The sequence below is a fragment of the Garra rufa genome, chromosome 21 (genome assembly GCF_049309525.1).
Source record: "Garra rufa chromosome 21, GarRuf1.0, whole genome shotgun sequence".
NCBI classification, from domain to species: domain Eukaryota; kingdom Metazoa; phylum Chordata; class Actinopteri; order Cypriniformes; family Cyprinidae; genus Garra; species Garra rufa.
Window position 1 is genome coordinate 16,885,780 of NC_133381.1, and position 27,300 is coordinate 16,913,079.

Below are 27,300 nucleotides of genomic sequence, written 5' to 3' on the forward strand. Positions count from 1 at the left end.
TTGCAATAATAGGGCCACTGTTACAATCTTTCATTGTGTGAGGAACTTCATTGAGGTATGTTTTGGATTTTTGTCTTGTTATTTCTAGCTTATCAGGACTTCCTGGATATGTTGATGGAGAATCCATTCGTTCTTTCCTCCCCTCATATCTACTATACAACTCCAAAGCAGAACCAGCCTTCCCCCATAGTTTCTGGAATTTGGTTTTCTTCACATTCTGTACTTTTCATAAATCCCTAAATCTTCCTGCATGTCCTTTGTACTGATGCAAGGATTATACAGTACAGTACTGTTCTTGATAAGTGTACAAGAAGTTCTACTTCTTCTGCCATCATTTATATGAACATTTCCATTTTAAAGTCCATTACTTTAATTACATTACAAACCATGAAAACTGCAGGCAGGAAGCATATAGATGGGCTTCCGCTGCTTTGTACGAGTCTGTTTTTCTCATCCTCTGCCAACCCCTTGGAGGAGCCAACGGTTGTTGAGCGTATCCAAAACACCGCGAGGGACTCAGACTTACAGTATTCATTAAGCTCTGGAATTGTCATCACCTGACTTAGATTAAGGCCTACCAAGTCAATTAAGTTCTGAGACCTTACAAAAAATATATAAATATAAAAATATAATATCAAATATATAAAGTTAGAATTTTAAGTTTGTCATTTGAAGAAGTTAACTTTTTCACCTAAAAACAAACATAAAATATTAAAATTATAAATCAAAAGAAATGCATGCAGTTTCTTTGCTCTTGCATGAATAGATGCATTTTTATTTTTCATTTTATTTTTATCTATTTTTCATTTTATTATTATTTATTATAAAATGACAGTTCATTGATCTCAGGAAGGAATATTTGACAAGTTTTCAGTTGAACCATTAACTACTGACAAAGTATAGTATGACTGTCAAGTCATATTCTTGCTTTATGTAGTGCTTATATAGTGTGTTTGCCTCTATACTGGTCCTTGAAACATTTATAACCCTTACCTTTTCTTTACATTATTTCTTTCATTGTGACAGCACACAGGAATGTTTTCTGGAATATCTATAAACTGTTCCATTCCAGCTGTGCAGACATTCTCAGCTCTTTGGCTTCACTACGCCCTGAATATAAAGAGAGGATGGCACAGGGTTATCTTTATGACCACATTTTTGCTCATTTTCTTCAGTATTTGTCAAAAAAAAAAAAAAAACTCATTTTCAAAAGGACAACTTTGAAAGAAAGTATAATAATTGCATTTTATTGTATGGCTCTCTACAATGTTTGACTCTAATTGGTCAGATGCAGCATTCAGTGATTAATATTTCCTAATCTTGACTGACATCCAAAGCAAAGTATATAGAAACTGGTCTCATTTTCTCTTTGAGTTAAGAACATTTTAATAATCTGAAGAACCTTTTTTCCACAATAAAGTACCCTTAATGCAATGGAAAGCTTCCATGGATGATAAAGGCTCTTCCCTGAACCAAAGGTGCCAATTAAGAACAATTGTTTTTAAAAGCGTGGCGTCGTCTTTCACCTCATTATCAACTGTGATGAAAATTACTTTTGTATAAATGTTATTTTAATATTATTGCAGTGTTCATTTTGTAGCTATAGGTCAATTGTTTTGTATATTGTCTTTTTTTCTAATGGAAGTGTATGATAATAAGCAGAACAGATTATACAATTACTTAAGTTAGTAACTTAGTAATTATTTGGTGTTGTTTTTTTTACATTTGCAATGACACCAGAGACAGAAGGGGGACAAATCATGATGATGCTCAAGATAAAAGTCAAAAGTTTACATAACCTTGCAAAATCTGCTAAATGTTAATTATTTTACCAAAATAGGAGGGATTATACAAAAACAAAATGCATGTTATTTTTTTATTTAGTACCGACCTGAATAAATTATTTCACATAAAAGAAGTTTACATATAGTCCACAAGAGAACGTTTAATTTATAAAAATGACCCCGTTTAAAAATTTACATCCCCTTGATTCTCAATACTGTGTTATTACCTGAATGATCCACAGCTGTTTTTTTAGTGATAGTTGTTCATAAGTTCCTTGTTTTGAGTTCCTTGTTCCGCTGTTCTTGAGAAAAATCCTTCAGGTCCCACAAATTCTTTGGTTTTTCAACATTTTTGTGTATTTGAACCCTTTTTTGAGAAAAAAAGATCCACCTTTTCAAATGAATTTACATCCAAATTTAACTTATTTTGTCTTCTGGGAAACATGTAGATATCTTCTCTAGCTTCTAGCACAATACTAAATGAAAAAATATATATTTAGGCCAAAAAAATAAATTACACATTTACACCCCCCCCCCCCCCCCCCGTCTCTTAATGCAAAATTTTTCTTTCTGGACCATCAGTGAGCGTTTGAACCTTCTGTAATAGTTGCTTATGAGTCCCTCAGTTGTCCTCAGTGTGAAAAGATGAATCTCAAAACTATACAGTCATTTTTGGAAAGGGTTCAATACACAAAAATGCTGAAAAACCAAAGAATTTATAGGACCTGAAGGATTTTTCTGAAGAACAGTGGGCAGTTTAACTGTTCAGGACAAAAACAAGTGTATGTAAACTTTTAAACAGGGTCATTTTATTTAATTTAACTAATATTTTCTCTTGTGGACTATATGGTAATGTCTTTTATGTGAAATACCTTATTCAGGTCAGTACTAAATAATAATAAAAAAATAAAAAAAATAAACATTTTGCAGATTCTGCAAGGTGTATGTAAACTTTTGAACTCAACTGTATAACTCTATACAACATTCTTTTGTAACTGTTTTAATAGACTGATGCTTAATTCTAAACCACTGAAGATAGCATATTTTGAGACTTGCAGAAAATCAGTTTCTAGAGAGAAGTGAAACTGAGTATTTTCACCACTCGACTGAGATGTCTATTTTGCACTTTTACCAAATGTAACATGCTGTAGTTTTCAAAACAAAGTCAATTTAGCGTGGATTCAAGAAGAGCTTTTCTAGCCCCCAGACAAATCTCCCAGCTGAGATCTGTAACAGCTCGACAACAGACTCAGCAGAAACAATGGATGAAGGATAAATAAAACACTTTTCACTGAAATCAACCTCTTTTCTCTAAACAGCAGTTGGGAAGGAAATAATACTGAAGATATATGTTGCAGGCTAAACCCACCTGAATATATATGTTGCAGGCTAAAACATGAAACATGCTAAAAAATGATTATGGTCATACATTTGCAAGAGTAAAAATATAGGTTGGTTTGATGAGATTTATGCAGTCATCTCTGCCGGTGTCTTGTTTTGACATTTCATCAAGCGGCCAGGTAACATTTGCGACGAGTGGGCTGCCTGCCTGATGACAAATTAGAGAGAAGACCTGAATGAAATATCAAAAAGTAATTTGATATTCCTCATCGACTTGATTAACATCATCAGCTTCATCAAGACATGCAGGATTTCTCCGAGTAGACTGGCGAGTTGATCAGCATTCAGATGAGATGTTTATAAACACAACTCACCCGTCCATGAAATTACACATGCCTCTGCCATGAATATGGATGAAGAGCATTGGGTTTATTCAAAGAACATTTTCAATCAATCCAAAAAAAAAAAAAAAAACGTATTTCTTAGCGACAAGCACTTTGGGAGTGATCCCATGATATATTTCAGACAAAAACAATTGCTTGCTCAATTTGTTGTGTTGCATTCCCAATTGTAAATCTCTCTTAGGGTCTCAAACATAACACAAATGATTTAGACATAATGTGGAATGAATTTTATAGATATCAAGCCTTGGACAACAACCCTCTTTTATCTTATCACACAATTACTAAGAGCAACATTTAAAAGCAGTTAAAACTGTCTTTTATTTAATCAGTATCATGATTTTGCTACACTCCCCTGACAAGTCAAGTCAAGATTATTTATACAGCGCTTTTTACAATACAAGTTGTGTCAAAGCAACCTTACAGTATTAAAATAATAAAATAAAATGTCAATAATAATGCAAGAGTTCCATATTGCAACAAAGTCAAATTGGGGAGGACTCATCTGGTTCCCATGGCCTTGTGCCGGTGGCCGTTTAGGGTAGGAGTTCTTTCTTGATGGGGCTCATCTAGTTGACACGGTATCCGCTGACATTCGGCTGTAGGTGTTGATCCACCATCTGCTCTAGGTTTGGACTGGATCCGGGGGACTGCAGTGACCATCTGATCTGGATACGGACTGGATCTGGTGGCTATGGTGACCTGGGAATAAGAAACAAACAGACTAATATTAATGTAGATGCAAGAGTTCCAAGTTGCCACAAAATCAGATTGGAGAGGACACAACCTTGTCAAACTGGCAGAATAATCCAGCTGGGTTTAAATTATTACATTTATGATAGAATTTTATTAACCATTTGAGAATGCTTGAATCTGTTCTTTTGTTTTGTGCTGAAACCCTGCAGTTTGTTACATTTTATCTTAATTCTTAGGGATTTTACTCAGCGTGTTTTTTCAGAAGAAAGGAAGACAAGGGGGGAATCCATGTGAAAACATCTCCACAGGCTCTTAAACAGATGTCCATCGAGTGCACAGTAAGTTTAAAGCTTACACTCTTACAAATAATGGTCCTTTTTCGCATCTATGCTTCTGTGAAGAACCTTTAGCATCTATGGAAACTTTCCACTGCACAAAAGGTGCTTTATAGTGGAAAAAGTGTAAAAAAAAAATCTACAGTTGAAGTCAAAAGTTTACATACACCTTGCAGAATCTGCAAAATGTTAATTATTTTACCAAAATAAGAGGGATCATACAAAATGCATCTTATTTTTTATTTAGTACTGACCTGAATAAGATATTTCACATAAAATACATTTACATATAGTCCACTAAAGAAAATAGTAGTTGAATTTATAAAACTGACTTCCTTCAAATGTTTACATATGCTTGATTTTTAATAGTGTGTTGTTACCTGAATGATCCACAGCTGTTTTTTGTTTAGTGATAGTGTTAGAGTCCCTTGTTTGTCCTGAACAGTTAAACTGCCTGCTGTTCTTCAAAATTCAATTCGTTTCAAAAGTTTTCACCCCCTGGCTCTTAATGCATCGTGTTTCCTTCTGAAACATCAGTGAGTGTTTGAACCTTCTCTAATAGTTGCATATGAGTCCCTCAGTTGGCCTCAGTGTGAAAAGACGGGTCTCAAAATGATACCCATTGTTGTTGGAAAGAGTTCAAATCATAAAAATGCTGAAAAACCAACAAATTGATGGGTCCTGAAGGATTTTTATAAAGAATAGCAAACAGTTTGACTGTTTCTGCAAGGTTTATGTAAACTTTTGACTTGCTCAGACCACCATTATCCAACATGTAATCAATTTCATCTGTTTCCACATCGAGACAAGACCCAGTTGTTCAATCTCTGATTCTGAGTTGAGAACAGACCATTGAACAAACACGAGGATGTGACAGCGTTAGTCAAATCCCATTCGTTACGGCGAATTAAATTTTGATTTCCCAGAGGGCAGCTCTCTTTGAAGAGGTGGGCTGCTGGCACTGATGGCGACACGGAGAGATAGACAGAGAGCGGGAGAGAGCGATTAGCTCAGAGACATGGCATCGGAATCTAGAGCACGCGGTTGTAACAAACACACCAAGTGTGGCAAGTTTCTGAAATATGAGAAAGTAAGCCAATACTGCAGAGTAACTTCTGAAATATATACAAATTAATTCTCTGTATTTACACTTCTGAGGTTTGTAAAAAGTAGAGCTTTTACAAAAAATATAGATAGTTGCATCACAGGGGTGATGGGCTGTCTTAGGATGTAAGTTTGAACTCGAAAAACTAATTTTCCAGTCTTTGTCACAGTTGTCTGGAAATTGCTGTGTTGTTGCTACACATTCACTCTATTGCAAAATATCAGGGGACTGACTGAAAAAGAATCCTGTCAGTGTCTATACACATTTTTGAAAATGATTGCTTCATACAAAATGTATCATGCTAAAGTAGTTCCTGAAGTAATAGTCAACAATAGGCCAATTTTAGAAAAAAAAATGACTTCATTTTTGAATAACTACTGCTATTAGGGGAATATTACTAAACATGCATATTTCCACACAGCATAGCACAATTCCAGTGAAATAAGAATTTCTGCAAGATAAGCAATGTGAGAACTTACTCATGCGTTGGCGAATTTGTGCATGAGTCAATAACATGATTCATAATCTCAGTAGGTTTCCACAGAAATAAAACTCAAACTATAGGGATGAGCCCAAAACTGAATACCGTATTCGGAAAGGACGAAAAGGATGTGTAGCCTATTACGAAACTTTCACTTTCGAGATTGACAGACTGCAACAGTTTGAGTTAAAAATCTTTGTTTGTGTTCTACTGAAGAAACAAAGTCACCTACATCTTGGATGCCCTGGGGGTAAGCAGATAAACATCATATTTTCATTTTTGGGTGAACTATCTCTTTAATATTTTACAGTCATTATCAAACATCTGGTCATTATCTGGTCATATAAATAAGAAAATAAAACCTGATAAAATTCTAAATGCCTTGATGAGGTTTATTTTGTGAGCTGAAACTTAATCTTTCAAATATGTAATTGGCTTAAAATTGCAAAATCCTTTTTACTTTATTTTTAAGCATTCATCCTATAAATACCACTATAAGCCATTGTATTATCCTTCAAATTGAGCTTTACATAACTGCCATCCCCCATATTTAGTTTGACAAATGAAAAGTTACTGAATGAGGAGGACAAACCTCAAGTCTCTTCTCAATAACTTCTGGACTTGATGAATGCTTACAGTACAGCTAAATATATTTTGTAGAGACTGACTCTTGGTTATTGTCTTACATTTGCGACCAGACAAACCGCCGAGCCTGCTGTCTGAGTGCTAGAAAACAGATTAATCAATTTTGAACCAATCGATAACAATTATGCGATGACTTCTGTTCAAACTGCTCATGCTTCTTTTCACTACAGATTTATTCTGGCAGCTCTGCTACTGCAGTGAATTCATCTTGTATAATCATTCAGTTTTTTCTGTTGGAAAAAGTATCTGCGGTCTGCCAAAGGTTTTAGGTTTTTGGTTTTACCATGTGCACAACCACACACACTATCACTCTCAAAGCTCATGGTCCTTTGTGAATCCATCAAAGGCATGATGAGCAAGGAGGATGTTTATTTGATGTGAATGCACACCATCTTGTAGACATATAAAAAATAACTAGTGGAGCGCAAAGCTGGCTTCCTTTGCTAAAAACGCTTTTCTGAATAAGCTATGACTAAACATGACAGTCAATTAGAGCAAACAAGATTAGACGTGATGAAAAGCCAACATTGCTAAAGGGTTTGTGTTAAAACAAATTAATCAGTCAATATGTGTGAGATAACTAGGCTATATCACCATTTCAAAGAAATTATACAATTTTAAATTTGCATATACTTCTGTCACGCTTTATATGTGATCCTGGACCACAAAACCAGTCTTAAAGGAGTAGTTCACTTTCAGAACAAAAATGTACAGATAATGTTCTCACCCCCTTGTCATCCAACACCAAAAGAAATGGTGTTTTTTGAGGGGAAAACATTTTATTTCTGTCCATATAATGGACTTCTATGGTGCCCCCGAGTTCGAACTTCCAAAATGCAGTTTAAATGCAGCTTCAAATGGCTCTAAATGATCCCAGCTGAGGAAGAAGGGTCTAATCTAGTGAAACAATCGGTTATTTTCTAAAAACATTTACAACTTATATACTTTTTAATCTCAAACGCTCGTCTTGCTGAGCTAGACAAAACGAGCATTTGAGGTTAAAAAGTATACAACTTGTACATTTTTTTTTTTTTTTAGAAAATAACCCATCGTTTTGCTATATAAGACCTTTCTTTCCTCAGCTGTGATCGTTTAGAGCCATTTGAAGCTGCATTTTGGAAGTTCAAACTCGGGGGCACCATAGAAGTCCATTATAGTCCATTATATGGAGAGAAATCCTGAAAGGTTTTACTCAAAAAACATAATTTCCTTATGACTGAAGAAAGAAAGACATGAACATCTTGGATGACAAGGGGGTGAGTACATTATCTGTAAAATTTTGTTCTGAAAGTGAACTACTCCTTTAAGTAGCACTGGTATTTTTGTAGCAATAGTCAAAAATAAATTATATGGGTCAAAATGATTGATTTTTCTTTTATGCCAAAAATCATTAGGATATTAAGTGAGGATAATGTTCTGTTAAGATATTTTGTAAACTTCCTATCGTAAATATTTCAAAACTTAATTTTTGATTAGTAATATGCATTGCTAAGAACTTCATTTGGACAACTTTGAAGGCAATTAATAGTTGTATCTCCAAATATATAGCCAAATATGTTCTATCCTAACACACCATGCATCAGAACGCTTATTTATTAAAAAAATAGACCCTTATGAATGGTTTTGTGGTCCAGGGTCACATATAAGGTGTCTATACGTAGGTTAGATAGCATTTTATATTATGTAGATTGTTTAGCGAAACTATCACGAAATTTCATTTCAACAGATTCATTGTTCTAAAACAACGTCGTATGACATTTCACAGAATTACAAAGGTTAGCTAAACCTTTATGTTTAATATTTTAGTCCAACAATTTTCTTTTCGTTTTTGTTTCATTATTAATCTCAAGTAGACTGAGTTCATAAATAGCTGGGATTGGTGGGAGCACAGCACATCAGTAGCAGCATGCGCCGTATCCCACCCCCTCCACTGACTGAACCCCTGCTGAACGAGAGAGAGAGAGAGAGAGAGCGAGAGAGAGAGAGAGCGAGAGAGAGAGAGAGAGAGAGAGAGAGAGAGCGGCATTGTGGTTGAATAGAGACAGAAAGGCTTTCATCAACATCAGTCGCTCAGAAAGTTCTCTATACCGCGGTCCTCCTTTACCGCCATGAAACGCAAACACAAGCGTTCACTGGAATATTAAAACTGGACAAGTTATCAAGGTAAGTTTTCTACGCGAGTGATATGGTATTTTTGACAAGAATGTTTACGCGTCCGAATCAGGCTAATAGATTTACTCAAATATTAGATGACAGAGAGTGGTTTTATATAGCGACTCACCGTCTCACACTTAATGTTAAAGCGTCAAAAAGATGATTTTTAAAACTAGTCCATTGAGAAGCGCTTCATAAATAGCGGCTCTCATCAGGATTTTCACACGCACAGTGTTTCATTCAGATCGATGGGATGCTGCTGTGACAGAAGATTCGCTGTGTGTGACCTCAGGCAAGTTCAACGGCATTATTAGCCTTACAAACATTTACCATGGTAATCACATTTACGCCAAAATACCATAGTTGCAGTTATTGTTACTGTAAAAGGATTAATCTGAGGAGACCGGGGTCGGTTGGTACGATACCCACTTTGTTAAATATCTCTGAAACATCAGTCGTTGTAAACAACATATAAATTCATTAGGCTTTTAACTTTTGTTAATTAATTACCATTTTGTGCATTTACATTCCCAATTGTGACCCTGCCTGGACCGCAAAACCAGTCATAAGAGTCAATTTTTTTAAATTGATGATTTCACATCTGAATAAAAGCTGAATAAATAAGCTTTCAATTGATGTATGATTAGTTAGGATAGGGCCATTTTTGGCTAAGATACAACTATTTGAAGAAAAAAATCTGAGAAAAAAATCTAAATATTGAGAAATCAGTTGTCCAATTGAAGTTCTTAGCGATGCATATCAAACATTAAGTTTATAATGTTTATAAACTTATAATGTTAAACATTAATGTATTATATATATTAATAGCCATACAATGTATTGTTGGCTATTGGTACAGATATACCCATGCTACTTAAGACTGGTTTTGTGGTCCAGGGTCACATTTCAGTTTGAGGGGTTGGTTAAGTGTTAAAATACTATAAAACCCTCAACACACATTTTCAAAATGTGATTATTTTGCTTAAAAAGCCTATTAAAATTCATTAGATATGACTCATCATAACTATTTTCACAGTCTTTGACAAAAAAAATTGATCAATTTTAGTATTCCATACGCCAAACTGCCAGGCTTTTAAGCCTTACATCAAAATGTAACTGATCTCCATAACTAACATGCATATATTTTAAACATCTGTCTCCAAATGATTTTTTATAACATTTATAGCTGGGGTTGATTTTTGTTTTAAAAAATGTCCCTCACCTCTACCTCTACAAGTTCTAATCGTTGAACATCTTATTTAAATCATTGAATGTGAATCGAGAGATTTAGTACACCAAATGCCCCAGAAATGAATTCTGATCAACCAAACACTTCTAAAAAAGTGTCATTTTGTTTAATAATTTAATTTCTTTTTTTGGTGATGATTGCTAACACCAGTTACCAGTTACTGTAGATGCAAGTATTTTTGTAAAGACTAGGGTTACCATGAAAATTTTTTGGAAGGGTTGACTATTGCTCTTGAACTATTTTAGGCACCTACAGTACAGCACATTAAACACACTTGTGTTTCTATAATTAATCACACAGCATTTAACGTGATTTACCCATGTACATACAGAGTATATGGAATATATCCATTTTCCAGAGCATTCCCACTTGGCGCCATGCAATAAGCTCTGCCCCTAACTATGATTTTAGGATTGGGGTTTAAGGTGAGGGAAGGAGACTTGTAAGAATGGTGTCCTGTAGGAACAGCAGTGGATGATGGTAGAAGAACACGAGGGGTATATATCCCCCATGGAATAAATTGACAGCTATGTAAGAGAAAAGAACAGATGGATCTAGTCTTACATTATTCAACGCTATCAGGTTGCATCTACGAAATCCATGGTGAAACCTGTTGAAATCAGGTTGTAGCTGGTTAGTTCTAACCAGCAATGAATTCAGAGTCATTTAAAGTGAAAGTTAGGATCATTTTGAGAATTCACTATACCGATTGATTGCTTTTTTAGTAGTAGATACGTTAGAAATTAAAGTGTTGCTCTATTACCTCAGGAAATTGCCATGGAGTGCTTTCATGTTTGTCATGGCTACTGCACTCTGGAGTGTCTACAAGGCTGTGATGTATTAGTAATTGTTGGCACAAGGAGTGTGCATTGGATGGCTGGAGAGTCTCTTCCTTAGAAAGACATTCACCAGGCTCAGATCTTAACAGCTGCAGAATATATAACTCTGCGCTGAGTCAACATGCTATCCATACCAACAACCAAACCCTTCATCGCTCTGACCCACTGTCTGCCTACACGCACACAGACAGACAGACAGTCTGACCCAATGCCTGCAAGCATACACATACACCCATAGTCAAACAAACATGCATACACACACTCAGACACACACGCAGACGCACATTTCCGTTTCGCATGGCATAAAAGATTTATAGTATGAAGGGTCAGGTTTGTGTTTCTTATGAAGTCAATCATATACTGCACTTGTGTCAAGAAAAAAAACAATTTGGCAGTTGCATTTTCTTACCTTCAGACTTTTCATTGGCATTGAAGTAGGTTGCAACAACATTTGCTACTTTGTTTTTCTGTGTATACACAAAGCAAATAGTTTTTCATACTATATGCTATATTACATCCATTCGCTTTGCATTATTTTCTATTGTAACTGTCATATCAAGACTCCCAATGTAATTTTCTTATTACATGTCAGATTTTGTCACGGGATGTCATTGGGATTTTCTTTTCTTTGTTTATTTTAAATGGTTCGCTTGGCCTGCGGTCATGCTCATCATCTTAACTTTATATATAAAGTAAATAAGCAATTTCTCCTGGAACGCCATAACAGTACATTTTGTATTATGGGGCTTTTCATTTTGAGTTCATATTGCTTTCAGCAACTCAGTAGTGGGAATCAGCAGGGTCTCACACTACAGGCCTTTATTAACATTTCTCTTCCTTCTTCCTCTGAGAGTCGCAAAACTTGGCCTGACAGGTAGACAGATGCCCTTTGGCTTCTGACATGGAGATGTGTTTGTGCTTGTGTGTTTGTGTTTATGTGAATGTGAATGTCTTCTTCATCCTTCCTATGTGTGTGTGTGGATTGTTTGTGGTCGGCCCCCTGGCAAAAAGGACCCCGTTTTTTTAGAAAATGAAAGCTGCCTCCCATAACCTTAGAGGAAAATAAAAGGGGATGAAAGTGGGAAAAAAGAAAATGAGAAAGAATTCAGTTATTTATGGCTCATGTCATCTGTTCACTGGCACGATTTATGCTTTATAAAGGCTCTCTATTTTCTCTTTTTGCAATTTCATACCCCAGCAAATCAGACATTACACAACTTTGAATTTTTAATATTGTGTGGTCTGTGCAAGATAGGAAGACAGATCTTTTAAAAACTTTGAAAGTAGTTTAAATCAAGTAGTAAGACTTTTATTCTGCAAGAGAGAGGATTGGTATATCAGGAGCTATAAGGTTTTGAGTCAAAAATCCAAACAGTTGATTTTAAACAGTTTAAAACGCTTTTAGATTGGAAAATATGTATGTATATTTAAATATCAGTGGTATGCGGTGGTGAGGACAAAGTCTTTTTTTTTAATCAAATGTAAATTCATGTCCCAGTCACATCTTGGCTAAATAAAATGTGGACTGTCTGCCTTGAGATGTTGCCACCAGCAGAGCCCAGATTCATCAGGATGGCCTTGGTGGTGATCCTTGGATTTTTTTTTTAACTCTTTCACTATCCTCCTGGATAGTGAAAGAGTTTCCCATAGACTGTCACAGTTTGCAAAGGTATGAATAATTTTGGACATGCCACTTTTTGTTCAAATGTAAAACTTGCTGATTGAATAAAAGTAACTTTAAGTTAGAATTTGCCAGGGGTATGAATAATTTCGGGCTTGACTGTATATATACCACAGTTCAAAAGTTTGAGGTCAGTATGATTTTTAAAAAATAAATTAATAGTTTCATAACTAAATATGAATTGACAAATTGATCTAAAGAGTATTTCAGTTTTACAAATTGTTCAATTGTTCTATTTATCAAAAATGTTCTATTTATCATGGTTTTTACAACAACAAAAAGGAGAAAGAAGTACAACTGTTTTCAATAATAATATAAATGTTTGTTTATTATTGTCAGCATATTAGAATGATTACTGAAGCATCATGTGACATTGAAGACTGCAGCAATGGCTGCTGAAATTCAGCTTTGCCATCACAGGAATAAATAGCATTTTAAAATAAATATAAAAATATATACATTGTTAAAAAACAACAACAAAAAAACACAATTTGTAAAAAAAGCTGTACTAAGTGACAACTTAGATATTTGAGTTGACTAAACAAGAAATTTTGTTTGCTAAACTTAAAAACTGGGTTTGTTACCCAGCTGCCTTAAAATGTACAATTGAATTAAATCAAATATTTAAGTAGTCCCTGAATACAATTTAACATTTCAGGTTGACTTAACCTTTTTTTTTTTGAGTTGACTGAACTTAAAATTTTAAGTCAGCTGGGTAACAAATTATTTTAAGTTAATAAAATATTAAAATATATAAACCGAACCGTCAAAATCTTCATCCTGTGGACATCATGCACTCCATATGACAAATTGTGTACTTCACCTTAAACTCTCAAACTCAAATAATTTATTGTTTTGCAAGCTGTCTTTGCCTTGCAGGACTCACAGCCACTGCAGAGTTGAATTGAACTCCACAGCAAAGTTGAAGATGCTTCCCTAAAATATTTCCTTCCAAACTTCACCAATTGTTAACATCAGCCAAGTCAGCGAGTCTCTTGGCCATCCGTGGGAATATAAACCGACATTGCCTCAAGCCATGTTGTGTATTTCAGACATGCTAACAGCATATCCTACAAGTATAGAAGAGCGTGAGTGCCATTGTAGAATCATTTGTATGCAGTATTAACTCGCATGAGTGCTTTCTGCTAGTCTTAATGGTGTCGGTCTGAGTGGTATTAATCTCTTGTGTTGTGTTAGCCAGTCTTAATGGTGTAAGCCTGTCTGAAACCGCCAAATAGGGAGATGTGTCTGCCTGCCTCACTGAGCTATAGTGAGCTTGTGTTAATGGTCTGCTGAGTTCAGTCATAAAATATTTCTGGTAACTCTTAAGTGACCTTGTGACATTTACTGTAATGGACGTGCTACTCACTCCATGCAATTCTCGCTTCCTGTTTATTGCCTAATTGCTTCATTTGGGTTTTAAACGAACTAAATGCTTCAGAACTGCTTCAAAACTTTGATAATATTGATTCTCGCCATAGAGAGGAAAAGGAAGCAAGTACAAGGGGGAGACAGAGTGACTTTCAGGATAACGGCCCATTCCAGCAGGATGATTCATCATTCAGGGCGCCTCTAGGGTTACGTTGCTTTACTTTTTGAAAATACAAACACACATTTACTCGTACGTACAGTCTGTTCCTGAAATAATGTTTTTAAGTTATAAGCTTACATAAGCCTACTTTGATTTATGTAAAAAAAAAAAAGAACTGTAAATAATGAACTTCAGCAAGCTGCTGTAATGTACTTCCTGGCTGCATTACCTACTGTATACATTGATTGAATCTGAGGGAAGTATATCATTTATGCATATTCCTGCCTAGTGTTTTGGCTCAGTGGCTTAAACACCCATCTTCATTTCATTCCAAGCAAAGAGAGATCTTGATTTTGCAGATTCAATGCTCTTGTCATCCTAAACATAGTATCAGCCACAGACGGCAAACCCACGGACCGCCCACAGTCCGCTCACTGACCGTCTGATGCATATTGGACACAAACTGGAATGTACTTTCACAATCTGGCAAGCTGCTATCTTATTGGCTGGTGTCGTGCAGCTCAGGGGACACAGGGTTTTTTTACTCAGTCCACCTGCGAGCAAAGTCATGTCTACAAGTTACAAGATTCAGCAAGTGGGTTTGAGGATAAAACAATCGCTTGCAAGTCAAGTCACATTTATATAGTACTTACAGATTGTGACAAATCAGCTTAATAGTAATAAACAGGAAAATAACAAACTACCTGTTGCAAAATCCGTTCAACTTTAGCTGTAAAACAGCTCTAGTGGTAATTTTAGTATATCATTAAAATACTATTATTATAGTTTTCCCCCACTTTTTTTAGTATTATTAGTATTTTGTACAAAGACTATACATTTATATATTTATTATACATTTATTAGGAATTTAGTTTTTTTTTTAAATACACCTATATCTTATAAACTAAATGAAAGTGAGAAGTTCTTTGTTTCATTTTATTTCGGTTAAGATTTATTTTATTTCAAGTAATTGTTTTATGGTTTTAGTTTTAGTTTTAGTTATTCAGTCTATGAAATCTTCAATAAGTGTATTCTATTTTATTTACATTCTGTTTTATTAATATTAATAAAACAAAAATAGTGAATTACATTTAAATAGTTAGGTTAATGAAATTAAATAGTTGTTATTAAATAGTAATTAAATACTTATTAATGTTTATTAATATTTATTAATATTAATGTTCTACTTAATAATATAACTGTTAATATTATTTATATAATTACATTTTATTTTAATATTCTAAATACAAATAAGACACCAAATGTTTTATTTTAATATTCTAAATACAAATAAGACAGTAAATGTTTTATTTCAATATTTTAAATACAAATAAAACAATAATTTTAAATATAAAATTTAATTATAAAATTAATCATTTTAAATGCTACAAGTTAATGTGTGTGCATTTTAAAAAGTAATAATCTTACAATTTTGTAATGAATTTATAATGTACAACATGAAAAACATATATTCATTTTAATATTTGCTAGATTTGTGTTTTTAAATTATTGGTGTTATTAAAGATTAGCTCTAAGTGAGTGTTTGAAAATCTGGAGTCTGATGGTGCAAACAAATCAAAATATTGAGAAAATCGCCTTTAAAATTGTCCAAATAAAGTTCTTAGCAATGCATATTACTAATCAAAAATTAAGTGAAACATGATCTATACTTAATATCCTAATGATTTTTGGCATAAAAGAAAAAAAAAACGGTAATTTTGACGACTGATTTTGTTATTTTTGTGATCACATACACACACACACTTTACACATTTTTATTTTCTATGTTACGGTAAAGCAAGCAAGTCAGTCAATCAGTCTCTTCCTGCCTTTATAGACTGTTCTTCGCTAGAATAGGCTGCAATGAGGACCAGACCTCTTTTTAATAAGCGAGTCTATGCAAGGTTATGCAAACCACAAACAGGGAGACATTGGCCTTCCTAATGCCCCTTCCCCCAATAAAGGGTATTTATAGCACCTGCTCTGGGTAGTGAATAGGTATTATCAACAGGCACAGAATTAGATCAGATTAAATCCTAATATGATTTTACTTGAGGCATCAGGCCCCCTGAGGTTCAGTTCTACTCTCAGTCTTTCATGTCTATTTGGAGCAGAAACATAAACATTGTGCAGCAGTATCAATAGAGAGACGACGGCCTCTGAGAGAGTTCACCCCCCCCCACCCCCCCTTCTGGTCATCTGTGCCAGGAGCTTTGGTCTGCTGCCCTCTTTAATGATGCATGGAACATTAGCCAGCCACTATCCCAAGATAGGACGAGGCCGATGGCATTCTCTGGTCAGAGAGGCTGCATTGTTTGGGTTCAGAATAACATGGTCTACTGAGAAACGGGGGAACAAAGTGTGCTGTCTGTCGAGTTTGTTTTCTAAAATTGCCACCACAATCGTAATTTGCGATTCCTGTAAATTACATTTTAATGTCTTTCATATTCAAGCACATTTCTGCCATGCAAAGCGATCGGTAGGCAGATGATGTTAGAAGTGATTTACATACATTCAGGTTGTTCTAACTTAGTTTGACATTTTTAATCACGTTACACTTGACGTTTTTTCCTACCTGATCTCATGACAAAAACCTACCTGTGTGAATTTTTTCGCAAGACACAAAATACGTACCAATAAGTATATATGACTGCAGTTACCAACAGAAATGAATACTAGAGGAAGTAAAACAACAAGCACTTGTAATTGTTTTCATACACAGTTATGATTACAGCTCCATATGTTTTGTTTTCACAACACAGTTGTGACAGTTTGCAGAGGGTATGGGTAATTTTGGACATGCCACTTTTTGTTCAAATGTAAATAAAAGCTGAGAAATATTTTTTTCCACAATGATGCCTCTTGTACATCGTCTTATTATCTTTTGGGAGAAGACTGTGTCATTTCGGGTTAAAAAAAAAACATTGCTTGTTGTCAGTTTACGGTTATTCACTGTAAATTTTGTATTTTCACTTTGGAAAACGTACATGCAATGTCCAATACAGTTTTTCACCATATATAGTAGGGGTAGTAATTGTTAACCATTTAACAGGTTTTTACTGTAGCATTGTTACAGTATTTTACTGTTAAATTCATAGTCATTTTTAACAGTGATAGTTTTGTTAAATAAATTTCTTCAGTAGTGGGTAAAAAATTAGTATTTTTAATTTTATTTTAATAGTGTCTCTTGACATGAAAATAAACAAATTATTTAATTTTGCATTTTGCTAATTATTTAAATATTAATATAGAGCTCCCTTTATATTTTAGCAAAGAAATCTCTTGCAAGGAACACATTTTATTTAGACTTCTTTGAAAAATGCTGGAGATCAATAAAGCATAACAAAGGGAAGGAAAAGAAAAACAAGAATATATTGTGATAGGTAAAACCTTGTTTTTAAGGAAAATGAAAGCTGCCTTCCATAACCTGCATTCGGGGGTGGAGAAACATAAAAGAAAAGCATGAGAGACAGAAAAAATAAAGTAAATGAGTTAGGATTCTCAGAGTTATTTGTAGCTCACGTCTGTTCATTTGCACAACGGATGCTCTATAACGAGTCTCCCATCTCTCTGTCTTCAATTTGTATCTCAGCTCTTTATATTGTAAGTCCCAGGCAGCAGATTTAATTAAGAATCCAGTCCAATACATCGTTTATTTATGAGATAAATTCAAGTGGCTGTTATCTGACGGTATAGAATCGGCGTGACTTCGCATTTTTATGCGTAACTGCACTGCTGACATTTGCTACATATTATCCTTGTGAATTGTGCACTGGGATGGTAACAAAGAACAGGCTATTGATTAACTGGCAAGAGGAACTCGGATCTATTGTTGTACTGTGTGTGTATCTGGGACATATAAAAGGTCTAGGAAGAGGTGTCCTGAGTTTCCCATCAAGCACACAATAGTGTCTCAACAGTGCATTGTCAGGAAACCGTTGAACACAACCACATAGCTGATAATTATAGTGAAGCTGTAAATGTAAAATAAATAAATAACAAAATAAATAAAATAAAATAATAAATTAGAAGTTATTTTAAAAATATATTATTTTATTTTAAAAAAAAAAATAAGTGTGGAAGATTGTAATCATCTTAAAGGAGAAGTTAATTTCCAGAATGAAAATTTCCTGATAATTCACCCCTATGTTCATGTCTTTCTTTCTTCAGTCATAAAGAAGTAAGGTTTTTGAGGAAAACATTCCAGAATTTTTCTCCATATAGTGGCCTTTAATGGTGGCCAATAAGTTTAAGGTCCAAATTGCAGTTTCAATGCAGCTTCAAAGGGCTCTACACAATCCCAACTGAGGAATGAGGGTCATATCAAGCAAAACGATCAGCCATTTTCTTTAAAAAAAAAAAAAAAGTATATACTTTTTAACCACAAATGCTCATCTTATACTAGCTCTGCGATGCGCATGCATGTCTTAATCACGTTGGAAAAGTCATGCGCATTAGTTCTTCTAAAGTAGGGTAGGGTGAAAACTCCATCTCATTTTTTCCTTCAACTTCAAAATTGCCCAACATCGTTGTTTTACCATTTTATGCAAAGGGCGTTTGACTTTCTTTGCACGCTCGCTTTATAAACACTGGGTTGGTACTGTCGAGCTAGAGCAAGACGAGCATCTGTTGTTAAAAAGCATATAAATTAGTAATTTTCTTAGAAAATAACTGATCGCTTTGATAGATAATACTCTTATTCCTCATCTGGAGCCCTTTAAAGCTGAATTGAAACTGCAATTTGGACCTTCAACCCATTGGCCACCATTGAAGTCCACTATGGAGAAAAATCCAGAAATGTTTTCCTCAAAAACCTTAATTTCTTAAGGTTTGACTGAAGAAAGAAAGACATGAACATCTTGGATGACATGGGGGTAAGTATATCAGGAAATTTTTATTCTGGAAGTAAACTTCTCCTTTAATAAAGATGGTTCAGTCTCTTTCTTTCCTTCATAACCAAGAAGTGTTTATTCACGCAGGCTGCCGAATGAAGCACCTGAGGGAACTTCTCTTCTCTCATCTCTGTTGTTTAATTACACTTCTTTTCTTCTGCGCTACTGCTCTTTTCAGAGTGGATTACATAAACAGCTCTCCCCAGCTTCCTTGCTCTGGTGCTACACACACGGCACAGCATAACACAATAAAGCCTTCCATCAATGCACTGACAGTCTGAAATCAACAGCAAACCACATGCCTTGTGTTTCAAGCACTGAGACGCAAACATCTTCAAGCTGCAAAACAAATCTGTCAAACCGAACATGAGCCTGTCATCATATATATAGACACTGGAGTATCAGAAGGGGGAATAAAGGGGCATTGAGAAAGGCCTACTTCAGCAAGAGTTCACATAACATCACCCATAAGCACATCTGTCTGCCAGATGGGTTCCAAATTACACAAGATGTCGCTAATAATAACTGATGTTTTATTTATGACCTTGTGTTCATCTGCTTAGGAAATCACAAGAAGCATTTAATGAGAAAAGTTCAGTGCACACTGCAATAATTTAGTGTCACATGGCTTTGTAGTGGCAAAAACAATAATTTAGCCATTAATTTTGTTAAGTTTTGCATGCAAACTTATACAAAACAGAACATCTTGTCAATTATTGTGGATTTATGTTGATTGAAGATGTCATTTAGTGGGGTGTGTCTCCATATAAGTGCAGAATAAAGGGGGAGTGTCAATGCAAATAGATTACATTGCACCCATAAAGTAATCTGTCAAGCCTGAAAATAATTTCAGAAACTGAGCATGAAAATTAATATGACTGAACGGCAGGTATTAATCTGATTTGGGTTATGCACCGGCTGCTGTCATTATGATAAAACGGAGACGTTGCGAACAGAGAATGCAACACATAGATTGCAAAGTTCACTAAAAATGAAAATTCTGTAATTAATTACTCACCCTCATTCCATTCTCATTCTTGTTCCAAACCCATAAGAAATGTCTTCATCTTCTGAACACAAATAAAGATATTCTTGATGAAATCCAAGAGCTTTCTCTTCCTGTATAGACAGCTATGCAACTGACACATTCAAGGCCGCAAAAGGTAGTAAGGACATTGTTAAAATAGTCCATGTGACATCAGTGGTTCAACCGTAATGTTATAAAGCTACAAGAATACTTTTTGTGCGCAAAGAAAAAAAAACTTGTGTCAGTTGCATTGCTGTCTATGCAGGGTCAGAAAGCTCTCAGATTTTATCAAAAATATGTTCAATTGTGTTCTGAAAATGAACAAAGGTCCAAACGAAGGTTTGGAATGACATGAGGGGTGAGTAAGTAATGACGGAATGTTAATTTTTGGGTGAACTAAACTTTTAATAATTACATTTAGCACAAAAAGTCACTGCTGAATGGAATGCATTATATTTAGCACACTATAACTCTAAGAAAAAAAGAAAACTACATTGCATGTCCTAATTTGTCTTTCCAGATTCTATACAGTACTTCCTACTGATCAATCAACCTTGTTTAATCAAACTTGTCAAAGTGTTTTCTAGCTCTACAGTGATAGATGGTGTGGTGCTGCATGAAACCAGTTTTTGCTAGCATTTTAGTGCGCTGATATTAAAGGGATAGTCCACCATAAAACAAAATACAAATGACGATTTCTTAAAAAATGTTTCCACTGTTTTTGCCTATACAGTGGCTTTCACTATATGGGCAAACAAAACAAAGTTTTTCACAGTAGCTTCTTTTGTGTTTGGTTCACTTTAGGGTACACTGTTTTTGTCATTAAGAGTGAATTTAATTTATGTATCTTCATTTGACCATTTTCTTTAGGGAGAGACATTTTCATATGCTGTCTAGTGTTGAGGAGGGAACTAGAGCGTCTGAGGTTTTTCACAATGTGACTGTATTAATTGAACTGTCAGTCTCAAGGTTTATTCTGGGTTGTGTTTGTCAGACGTCACATCACATCCTTGTACCCAGAGCCTTCAATCATAATGTCTTTTGATACTCACCAAGTATTTGTTTTCTTTTCCATTTCATTTGCAGGACATTTAATGAGCACAGTAACTGTTAGTTGGGAAACATGAAAACAGAAAAAAAAGTCATGCATTAAAGGATTAGTTCACTTCCAAAATAAAAAATTCCTAATAATTTACTAACCCCCATGCCATCCAAGTTGTTCATCTCTTTCAGTGGGGATCAGCTGGATGAAGGTCCAAATTTTAATGCAGCTTCAAAGGGCTCTAAACAATCCCAGCCGAGTAATAAGGGTTTTATCTTGTGAAACGATGGTTCATTTTCTAAAAAAAAATTAAATTGATATTATTTTTATCCACAAATGTTCATCTAGCACTAGTTCGGGGATGCATATACGCAACTACACGCATCATGTAATCACGTTGGAAAGGTCACGTTTGGCTTATTCTTCATCTGTGTACTGGTTCAGAAAGATAAGGTAGGGTGAAAAACTCCATCTCATATTCTCCTTCAAATTCAAAATTGTCCGGCATTGTTGTTTTACCTTTTTTTTTGTAAAGGGTGTTTGACTTTCTTTGCACGCTCTGTTTGTAAACATTGGGCCTACGTCAGGCGTGACCTCTTCTAATGTGACTACATCATGTGCAAAGTCGAGCTAGAAAATGACTAATCGTTTCGCTAGATAAGACTCTTATTCCTCGGCTGGGATCATGTAGAGCTATTTGAAAGCTACACTGAAACTGCAGTTTGGACCTTCAACATATTGGCTCTCATTGAAGCTCACTATATGGAGAAAAATCCAGGAATGTTTTCCCCCAAAACATAATTTTTTATGTGAAAGATCTTTTGAAGAAAGAAGGACATGAACATCTTAGATAATATGGGGGTGGACAAATTATCAAGAAATTTTTATTCTGCAAATTAACTAATCCTTTAAAAATTGAAGACATGCAACATATGATACATGTCCCAGACTTTCAATTATTTTTAGCAGTATTTGCTATTCTCTAAATTTCAGAAAAGTTCATTTTAAACAGATAATGCCAGACAATATATGTGACCCTGGACCACAAAACCAGTCATAAGGAATCTGAGGTTGCAAAAAAATCAAAATACTGAGAAAATCACCTTTAAAGTTGTGAAAATTAAGTTCTTAACAATGCATATTACTAATCAAAAATCACATTTTGATATATTTATAGTAGGAATTTTACAAAAAATCTTCATGGAACATGATCTTTACTTAATTTCCTAATGATTTTTGGCATAAAAGAAAAATCCATAATTTTGACCCATACAATGTATTTTTGGCTATTGCTACAAATATACCCCAGCGACTTAAGACTGGTTTTGTGGTCCAGGGTCACATATGTAGTGGGATTAAAGGGATATTTCACCCCAAAATTATCATCTAATAATCACATAGTGACCCCTCCCCCCTTGTTCCAAACCTATATGAACTCCAGTCTTCTGTTGAAAACAAATGAAGATATTTTTTAATTAAATAAAACAAAAAGCAAAAGCATTTTGACCTTGAATGTTGCTATGTATGCTAAGTTGTCAAAATGTTTTGTTGAGCATTTTTTGGACCAGTGTTGGTATTTCAGAACAGCCTTGAAGCATTAACAATCTTCATGTGTAAACAGCTACAGCTAACCAAACAGCTAAGGCTGTTTCTATTTTCCTAATAAGAGTTTAGAGGAAAAAGAAATGGATTAGGGAAAAGATGAAAAAGAAAATGACTGAGTGACAGTAAAATAGAGATGTGACACTGTCACAACGCTTTGAATAGGTGACTTCAATGAATATATAACCAAGTGCCTCAGCACAGATTATTCAGTTTGATGTAATAAGTATATTCTAATATAACTGACTGATGCCATTTTAGACTCAGCTGCACTGAGCTTCATTATCCATCTCTATAGGCTGCCACATTCGTTCATTTCCTCTTACTTGTACTGATTGTGGAATAGATGTTATCCCTGCGTGTTTTCCCTCTATTGACACTGCACAAATGGAATGTGTACTTGTTAGTTCATATGTGTGTGTGTGTGTGTGTGTGTGTGTGTGTGTGTGTGTTTGAGTTTGCGTGTATTAGAGGAGAATTTAGATTAACTCGGAAAGGGATGATAGAAAGCGTTTTGCTTTCTGGGTCTTCTTTGAGCTGGAGAGCTGGATTGTAATTTTATATACAGACTCACTAACTACGAGTGCATATCTATCTATCTATCTATCTATCTAGATAGATAGAAAACGTATCGTTTGCACACATTTTTTTGCATTGCAGTTTAAAAACAAGTGATTTTAAGCTGTTAAAACTCAATTAGCAGTGAAAGAGAACTTATTTTGTTATATGAGCATGCTGTCAGAGAGCCATGATTTTCCTATGTTTCTCTTGGTGGTATATTGTGGGCTCCAACTTGAGCTACTACTTTCCTTCCCAGATCCTTGGCATTCCCTTCCATCCACACGGGTCCATTCCTGCATACTCTGATCCGTTAGTCATGGCACTGACTGGCACAGACAGAGCAGCCACTGTGCTTGGAGGCAGTGGTCCTCACAGCCCTGCCACCCTCTTTATATGACTCTGGAAATGAATGAGGGAGGGGGTAAAGAGAGTCATATGTGACCCTGGACTACAAAATCAGTCATAAGGTTAAATTTTACAAAACTGAGATGTATACATCATATGAAAGCTCAATAAATAAGCTTTCTATTGATATATGGTTTGTTAGGATAGGACAATATTTGGCCGATATACGCCTATTTGAAAATCTAGAATCTGAGGGTGCAAAAAAATCAAAATACTGAGAAAATCACCTTTAAAGTTCTCCAAATTAAGTTCTTAACAATGCATACTACTAATCAAAAATTACATTTTGATATATTTATAGTAGGAATTTCACAAAAAAACTTCATGGAACATGATCTTTACTTAATTTCCTAATGATTTTTGGCATAAAAGAAAAATCAGTAATTTTGACCCATACTATGCATTTTTGGCTATTGCTACAAATATACCCCAGCGACTTAAGACTGGTTTTGTGGTCCAGGGTCACATATGTCAAAGATGTCCTGCAGCGCTCTCATAAAGAAACATCACAGCACCCTGACATCAAACAGTCCTTCAAGTGTAGTATATTTGCATTGTCCATCGACCAACCTCACATAACAACAATGGCTCAGTCAGAGGTTAAGACATGTATGGCTTAATATATTGTAAATGATTTCTCTTACTGAAATATGTAGTAGAAAACCCATGAAAGATTTACGATATTAAAAAAAAAAAGAAATGGTTGCACTCTGTGAAGCTACTGGTGCTACCTGTTGCTATTTTTACCGCAACATAACTCGGAAAATAAAATACTGATATGATGACCACAGCTACTGAAAGAGCTTACAGGTAGCGATGGATGTAAGCGTAGGCTTAAACTAAATGCTGTACCATCGATTTTCCCCACAAGGAGTCTAAACGCCACCAAACTCCTTCAGTGGCTGTGGTGTCATGACAAGCATCTGCATGTTAACATCCTGCCAGGAAGGCATATAGCGTTTCTTGTCTTTGCCGTTTGTAAGCTCTTTCAGTAGCTGTGGTCTACTAAAAGTCTCAAAGGCGTCAGGGCTAAAGTGGAGAGAACAAAGACACTGGTCTTTAGGAAGTTTTATTCATCCACAGGTATCTTCCCATTCTTTTCTCCTCTTCTTATCGCTAGGAAAGCAGTTAAGACTTACATCGCTTCTCTTGTTGCTCTTTGACTTAAAATTACAACCTAAATCTGCATAATGTGGCGTTATACCAGTATTGTGTATTATTATTTTTTTTTTTAAGATTTATTTTTTGGCCTTTATTATGATAGGACAGGAAGTGAAGTGGGAGAGAGATAGGGGGCGGGATCAGGAAAGGTCCTCAAGTCAGGATTCGAACAGGGGACGCCCAGAGAGCAACAGCACTATATGTCAGTGCGCTAACCACACGGCTATCGGCGCCGACCAGTATTGTGTATTCTGAGTTGTGGTAAAAATAGCAACAGGTAGTGCCTCAGGTATAACTCACCGAGTGCAACCATTTCAGGTCATCAAAATAATGGCGCCCCCCATAGTCCAAAATACGTGTATTTTTTTAAATTACGTAAATCATTCATGGGTCTTCCACTACATATTTCCGTATGAGACATCATTTACATTATATTAAGCCATACAAGTCTTAATACCCAGGGTGTCCTTTAAAATGAAGTAAAATAAAAGGAAAAAATTGGCCAAAATTAATTTTATCATTTTATCATTTTTTGATAAATTCAATTCAATTCAATTCAAGTTTATTTGTATAGCGATTTTCACGATACAAATCGTTGCAAAGCAGCTGTACAAAATGTAGGCTACTACAATATATTTAGTAGCTTATTAGTGGTGACTACTGTATGTCAAGTCGATGTACATATGATATAAATGTTAAAATCAGTAATGGTGTAATCAAACAGATGATGAACACAAATAGTAATGATTATGTGTTGTAATCAAACTTGTAGAAAAATTGTGTAGTGCTGTGTGTGTTTTCAAGGCTGGCATCATCGGCGGTCCTCTGGGGGGTTGGCATCATCTCTTCTTCTGAATCCAGACTTATTCTTGTTTAATTCCTAGGTACCACGGGATGGAAATCCCGTGGCAGAAACAGAGAAACAAATAGAGAAATAATTAGCGTAGCTGCTGTTCCAACCAAGCAAAAATTTCGTGTTTAGCCCAAGCTGAAGAATATTGATCTGTATGTGATCAGATGTAACTGAAGTACAATGTTTTGAGATACATTATGCTTGGCTAAAGAGATGAGTCTTTAATCTAGATTTAAACATAGAGAGTGTGTCTGAACCCCGAACATTATTAGGGAGGCTATTCCAGAGTTTGGGAGCCAAATATGAAATGGCTCTCCCTCCTTTAGTGGACTTTGCTATCCTAGGTACTACCAAAAGTCCAGAGTTTTGTGACCTTAGGGAGCGTGGTGGATTGTAGCATCTCATTTTCTCCTCCAACTTCAAAATGATCCTACATCGCTGCTCTACCTTTTTTTGTAAAGGGCGTTTGACCTTCTTTGCATCTTAACTTTGTAAACACTGGGTCAGTATTTTTGCAGTGATGTAGGGCGATTTTGAAGTTGGAGGAGAAAATGAGAAGGGAGTTTTTGACATACCCTAACTGTGTTGAACCGGAATGCACACGGAGCTAGACAAGACAAGCATTTGAGGTTAAAAAGTATATACATTTTAATTTTTTTTTTTTTAGAAAATAACTGATCGTTTCGCTAGATAAGACCCTTATTTCTCGGCTGGGATCATTTAGAGCCCTTTGAAGCTGCATTGAAACTGCATTTTGGAAGTTCAAAATCAAGGGCACTGTAGAAGTCCACATAACTGAAAAAAAAAGATATGAACATCTTGGATGATAATGGGGTGAGTACATTATCTGTAAGTTTTTGTTCCAGAAGTGAACTACTCCTTTAAACTGATTAGCGGGTGTGACACATATTTCATTTTAGGGTAAACTGTCCCTTTCACCTGTAAGGATTGTGTCAGCTTTGCATTACCAACATCAGAAGCATCAATAGGCACGTACTTTGTAGAGCTCCTCACTAGTGGTTTTGATTGACAGGTATAATGATGGAGCTTCTCAGTAATGAATCATTGAGCTGTGGACTGCTGTGGCTTTCCCGCAGCGAGTGCTCATTTCAACACTAACGCATCCTCTCGCTGTCCCGGACTCCTCCTCTACTTCAGTCAAATCTGTAATGAAAACACGCTCACAGATGCCTCACCTCCCCACACTTAGAGCTGGGTTTGTTATTCTGAAATGTATTTAAAGTGACAGCACGCGTCAGCCCAACTCCGTGCTAAAGTCATCAGAAATTTAACGCTCGTGCTTAAAATAGACACCCACGCTGAAAGCAGCGGAGGTCCTCATTGCTACGGTTTACCTCAAACTCTTATTTTCGAGACAGATAGCGAGACCTCACTTATTGCCAATAAACGTGACTCGGACGCACGATCTGTCACTGGAATGTCATTTAAGGTCATTACACAAATACAAACACTCGCAGAGTCTATTTTCCATAGCAACACGGATCAATGACACCT

General features: G+C 35.4%; 1 protein-coding gene across 1 annotated transcript in view; it reads left to right on the forward strand.

The window, feature by feature from the left end:
- Nucleotides 1-8,824: 8,824 nt before the first annotated feature.
- Nucleotides 8,825-27,300, forward strand: part of chst15 (carbohydrate (N-acetylgalactosamine 4-sulfate 6-O) sulfotransferase 15) — a 39,447-nt gene continuing 20,971 nt past the window's right edge. Inside the window, exon 1 of the mRNA XM_073827294.1 lies at nt 8,825-8,951. The gene's annotated coding sequence lies outside the window, so the exon portion shown is untranslated. The remainder of the gene's footprint in view (nt 8,952-27,300) is intronic.